The 6647-nt window shown below is 38.6% G+C and overlaps 1 long non-coding RNA gene across 1 annotated transcript; it reads right to left on the reverse strand.

The window, feature by feature from the left end:
• Nucleotides 1-1717: 1717 nt before the first annotated feature.
• LOC115042630 (uncharacterized) lies at nucleotides 1718-5612 on the reverse strand. Its single transcript, XR_003840691.1, has 4 exons — nucleotides 5529-5612; nucleotides 3925-4094; nucleotides 1893-1935; nucleotides 1718-1756 (listed from the first exon to the last, which is right to left on the reverse strand). It is a non-coding gene; the product is annotated as an uncharacterized LOC115042630 (long non-coding RNA).
• Nucleotides 5613-6647: the final 1035 nt, after the last annotated feature.

Consider the following 6647-nt stretch of genomic DNA (forward strand, 5'->3'; position numbering starts at 1 on the left):
CAGCTCAAACTGTAACACAGAGAAGATACACCATTTTGATTTGGTACAAGATTCTTTGCAGCAAAAAAACATGTAAAGAAAATATTAAAAAAAGTCTGTTTTTATGGTGGCATTAATAATGATAGGAAGAAATGTTGAAACATAAATTCATGGTTCAAAACCATAAAGTAATCATAATTAATTCCTTAAACAAAACAAGCATGTTTCCTAAAGCTATATATTGTGGAATATGCAGCATTCAATTGATTAAAATAGGAACAATACAGACATTGTGAATGTATCTAGTGTCTGCTGCCTTATATGAATGATGAACCCGATAGGTACTCAGTCTTTAAGAGTTGTGTGTGTGTGTCTCTGCGGGTGCCTGAGACCACAGTGCTTATGTTGTCAGAAGCTGCACTATGCACACACTCTGAATACAGATTACTTGATTTTATGAGGAAAAAAAAAGATTGGCACCTCAGCATCTGTACGTTCTAAAAAGTTTCAGACTGACTTGTCAACAGTATACAAGTACTCTAAATTCCCTGTGTGTATCAGAGCAAGGCTAGATTTGCACCATTGTACCTTTCAAGCTCCTCTCCAAGGCCATAGCTCTTAGTTGATGAAAGAACAGTATCTAAGATTTTTCCTGCAGATAAAATAGAGAGGAGAAGTAGAGAAATGTAAAAAGTGAGCTGAGGATTACAGAAATCGCTCTCCTAATGCAATCAAATTCAAAACTAGACATATTGGCAAATGAGGCTGCTCTAGGTAAGCAGACATGTTACAATGCTATACAGCTATTAAAGAGAGGAACATGGGAGCCTTTATACACGTCCCTGGCTCTTTTGGGCATGCAAAGAAATTGACAGCTGAGGGAAAAACTTAACCAAATGAGAGAGCGGATATAACATGGCTTTAGGATAGAAATCTTGTTGTCATCAGGTTTGACTTTGGTCTCTCTGATTTTTAGGGACGTGTATCATTTGCAGTTACAAAAAAAAAAAAATCCTGGGTCACACTCTCCCTCTAAACTGTATGCACTTCACTTGGACAGCATGCCACCCACCGCACGAGTACATTCTCAAACTAAGCAAAACACTGAACACATGAGTCTTTGGGACAATTGGCTCTTCAAACAGCCAAAAAAGGAGAGGGGAACTAGCACTGTTGAAACAAATGAGATGCAAAAGAATGCTTTATCCAAATTAGTCAGCGTTTTTTATCCTTCAGTACGGTCAGATGCCAGGCCATTCAAATTAGTTTTGCAGCTAGTGGTTAGAAAATCCAATTAACTAGAGAGCAGTGGTCCTTAATTTGGGTTGATCAACTACAAAGACAAATGTGTAGACATACCTTGAGATTTATTCCAAATGGAAGTAAATATTCACCAATCTTTGAGAATTTTTTGTAATTTGGATCAAGGAATATGGGTACCGGTTTGGAAAACCTGTTAATACAAAAGAAAAATATGTTACAAATATGCACAATTCATCTATTACAAATGTGTTTAACTGACTAGTATTTCTGGTGCCAACTCATAAGGGTAGCCAAGTTCAATTGCTAAGCTGATTAATCATCAGATCCTGATACTGAACAGAAGCTGTGACCAAATTGCAAGCAATTGGTTTGACAAGTCTGCAGTGCCAACAACATCACACACATAGGGCATGTATTCTTACTTTGGATAAATAGAAGTCATCTTGGCAGCAGCAAAACCAGGCTTACAGGAACCTCACGGGAATAATTGTACTCGTAGATCAGCTCCAGAGGACTTTCAGACATGAAAAAATTAAGTTCAGACAATGATCTACGTTATGCCATCACTGATACGATGCATAACACAGTTGCTTAGCTCCAAGGACTTTGACTTGGTAGGGAATCTTATTAACAGTACAATGAATACTCACAGTTTACTATCCAGCTGCAGAATGAATCCTTGCTTATCATACACTGGAAAAACAAAAGGAGGTAAAGGAGGTTAAAAAGAAATTATATGCCTGCATGTCAAGAATTTGAATCATCCAATAACAGTGAAAGTTGTTGTTTGAAATACAATAAAAGTGGAATAAATGTGGCAGGTATCCTGATTTATTCCTCACCAGAAATTGCATTTTTTTAGAATTACATTTCACATGAATATTTAAAAGTCTTTTCTTCAGTTTCTTTGTTGCATTTCACTGTGTTCATGTGGTTGAAATCATCCGTGACGCTGATGCCAACACATTTGTAATTGCCTGATAGTTCATATGAATAAAAGGAACTATTAGTAAAAATTACATATTGAACAGCCAAATCCGCTTCACCTTACAAAATTATAAGTCAGATAAAGCCCTGGTAAATGGCAAAAAACATCACCCATACCACTCCGCTATTAACCTCTGGATCCAAATAAACTTCCTCAAACTTCCTCAAATCTGAGCTGATCTTCAATGGCCCCAAATCTCTCACAAAGCCTGCCCACCTGTCCGCCCAATGCTTAGCCCTGTGTCCCCCTGCCCCCTTTGCCTCCGCAATACTGCCCATTTCTCTCCTTTTCAGCTGCTGAAGCTCTGATTCAGGCATTTCACTTCACCGCCAATACCATGACCACATCACCCCGGTCAGCAGGGCCTCCACTGGCCTTCAAATCCCTCTACAGGCTTGCTCCCTCCTACCTCAAAGACCTTCTCCACCCATACACTCCCTCCAGTAGTCTCCAACCATCGGACGCCAACCTCTATTCCACCCTCTCAGGACTAAGCATCAGACCTAAGGGGAACAGAGCTTTTTCAGTTGCTGCCCCCACCCTCTGGACCCTGAATGCAATAGTTTTTGCTCTGATATATAATGTCAGGTTTAAGACTTTCTATAGAAAGGCATATAACTTTGCAAAGCATGCCCAAACAGCTGAATTTACCACCTTAATCGAATCGAAACAAATAAATTAGTTGCCAGTCTGCACTTGGTGTTACCTTATATATAGGTATATAGAAAATACAGAAATAAGAACCCTCTTTACAGTGCATCATCTCACAAGTCCACACCCACTCTGTCCTGGTTTACCGTGTTTACTTTAATTTCCAACATATGGACGTTTTGAGGAGGGCAAATAATCAGATACGTGTCAATAGCATATTACACAGTTCACTGTGGCCCTGCATAAATATAGCATAACACACAACATCAACATCAATTACATCAACAAACCAGCCATGTTGTCAATCTTATTTGCGTTAGGAAGAAGCGATAGGTAATCTTTATTATTATTTGAGTAACGTTTCAGCTTACCATGAACACAGAGGATCTCGAGTCTCATTGGCTTGGCCTATTGTAATTTGTGTCATGTGCACTGCCAAAAATTTTGTTGCGGTTGGCCCTCTAGAGCAGTGGTTCTCAAATGGGGGTACGTGAGATTTAAAAAAATATATGTTAAATATAGCAATCAATTCAAATGCCCTTAAAAATGGTTTAGGGTTTTTTAGCTGAGTACCTCTTAACTGTTAGGGCGCACTGAACAATGAATATACATTCATTCATAAATTTATGTCACATTTATGTCACTTATATCAAAAATAATAGTCACAAAATAACACTTGCTAAGTAAGGCTTTAAAATTAAGAGATTTACATCCCTTCTAAACGCCAGTCCTATTCAATATTACCAATATCTTTATTGACCGAACCTCTCTCTCAAAATTGATTCGTAGGCAACTGGACTTGTATTTGACCAACCTTATTATATTATATTGTTACTGGTTCCTCACTGGTTCTTTATCATGATATAAGACTTAAATTGCAATGAAAAACAATTTCAGAAGAGGAGTAGAATTGATTTTTCTGGCTTTTCAAAGCAAGATGTTCTGACTATAGATTAAGATTCATGGAAAATTGAGATAATCAAGCAAATTTACTGTTTTCGTCTGTTTTAAGCATTATGCCTATTTATCAGAGGAAAACTCACATGATATGTGGCCCCTGCCTTGTAAAGTGATCCTCCCTGGTGCGTAATAGAGGATTCCTAGGGCCAGCATGGAGCACAGGCCCACGAGCAGGTTGCAACCAAGTTTTGCTCCCATCTCTAGCTAGCACATATGGCACATCCAACACAGTCTGTGTGAACAGGATATAAAACTGGAAAAACAGGACAAAAACAAATTAGACCTGCACACATACACACCATCTTACTACTTAAAACAAACACAAAGATTGCTGACTTTGTGATATTCTGCACCAGTCAACAGGACTATCAAACTCATCTAAAGTGCAATTTTCCCAGACAGTGTCTTTATTCAGAATGATCCAAGCTGAGAAGTAGGGAGGCTATTTGTCTCCTGTCATGAGATGACATAAACACAACACTTGAACAGTGAACATGCTAATTTTCACTTCTTTTCTTCCTGTAATATCTTTCCAGTGATGCACTGTTAAACCAGAGACGGCTTGGCCACGGCTTCCTCTGAGAATAAGCATCAGTACAAATGTCAGTTCAGATGTGGGAAGAAGCCAGGCCATGCTCCTAAGCAACTGGAATTCTAACCTTAAACCAAGAATTGCACTGGACCTGTCTTTATTCAGTAACTGCTCATTTGTGCTTCGAGACAGACTCATTCTTCAAGTGAGAGTGTGTCAACTGTCGTGCTTGGATACAGACACACTCACTACAATATTTTTGAAAGCGATTGGGTCCTGTAATGATTAAGTTTGGGGTCATGGTGTTTAATTTGGTTCATGAATTTAAAATCAACTGCAAAAGTGAATGATCAAAGGCCTTGCTCAGCCCTACTGTACCATTGTGTCTTCAGTGAGGTATGCAAACTTAACAGCTGGTTTCAAAACGCACATCCTTCATCTCAAGTGACTCCTTTTCCAACTTTGTATTTGTCGCTTTTAACACATCCTATTCCTTGGTCTGGCATCACTGTGCTTGCGAGTGAGAGAGGTGGAGTGGACCATGACAAAGCTGAAGGAATGATATTCATTATGAACAATAATTTATACAGTACATTTCAGAAATGATAATAATAATTTCCACCATTTCCTTAAAACTTTGAGTGGAGTTCTGTTGTGTGACAGAATTTCTGTCCTGGCAAAAAAATAAATGAATACTGCACATTGCAAGGTAATAAGGACCCAAAACCCCAAATCAAGCAAATATGTAGTAGTTAGACTGCAGCTTTGTTTTTCTGTCCTCACAGTAATGATCATTAGCCTGCTAGCCGCGATAACATTAGCTAGTCAGTTTTAGGATGCATCCTTCGACACACGGTATGAATGTGACAACGGAGATCCCAAGGAAACGTCTGGATGTATAACAATAATAATAATAATAATGGTGATAATAATAATAATAATAATGATGATCATCATGAGTCGCTGCTAGCGGCTGTCCGCTGTCAGCCCTTTAAAACGGGTACCGTTGATTTTCAGGCTGACCTCGGACACGTCGGTATTTCCTGTAAACACGCCGGCCACCGAGCTTTTGATACACATTGCTCAATATTAGTATTAGGTGAAAACATCCTGCTGCTCTTTTTTTTTTTTAATCTCTACATTTAATCAACATACGTTTGGGGGGCCGATCATGTCCGTGTGCTCCATGAGGCTCAGGCCAGTCCGGACTGACTGCGACCCGATACTGCCGGAGGGACGTCACGGTGGTAAGAAATAAAGTTCAGCCTACCAGGACACGGCTGATGGTTATATTTAGGAGTACGGTTCTTCCTGTCATAATGTGCAGTATTAGAATACATCCAAAATATTGAAATGTCATTTTCTAACAGTATGTTATGACTCAATTATATTACTAACTAAGGTGGCAGAAAAGCTGATTCCTCCCTCCGTCACCAAACCAACATTATTTTATTTTGTGATGTGAAAATTACATAATTGCCAAATCTTATTTAATAATAAAAACTAAATATGCTGATTCCTGTTTAATGTAGGCTATAGCAAGCTCGACTTATTAGATCATCAGTCAATTTGTATTTTCTATTAGAGCTGCTTATGCCTGGAATGCTGTTTCCACCAATATTAGAAATCAGAAAGTGACTCTTGGTCCACAAATACTGCAGCAACTATACAAAAGGCACAGCAGCTGCAAACCTAAAAACCTGAACCTTTTTTTTCTTCCTTACACTTGTGACATAAGAAGAACTTGTCAATGATATTTGTCAAAGACATTTTTTTGTGAAATATAATTTTTTATCGAGTATTAAAAATCTGCATTAGTGCATCATTACGTTTAGAAACGCAACCTGCGCCAAAACTTTGCGTCGGGGTGCTCGGCAGAGTTGGTACCAAACAAGAGATGCTACTTTTATTTTCAGATGGTGAAAGCGCTGAGTAAAATACTCAGTGGCATCCTTTCTTTTGTTTATAACTGTTAACATCAAGAGGCGGAAAATACTGCATTTAATGTTGAAAAGGACAGCAGGAGAAAAGACTGAGTGCGTCTGCAGAGAGTGTGTTGTGACAGATTTATTTTATTTACTTCCTTTTGCTCATGGAGAACCTGTTGATGAAACATCATTAAATACTGCTTGATTGTTCTTCACAAAGTAAAAAAAACAAACAAACAAACAAAAAAATACATTTGTATTATTTCTCTGCTGATCTCTTCAACTAAAACGTATATGAGGCGTGGTATTGAAAACGTGGGCTGGCACGGCGCGGACTGGCTCTGTG

Source organism: Echeneis naucrates, chromosome 4 (assembly GCF_900963305.1).
Source record: "Echeneis naucrates chromosome 4, fEcheNa1.1, whole genome shotgun sequence".
Lineage (NCBI taxonomy): Eukaryota > Metazoa > Chordata > Actinopteri > Carangiformes > Echeneidae > Echeneis > Echeneis naucrates.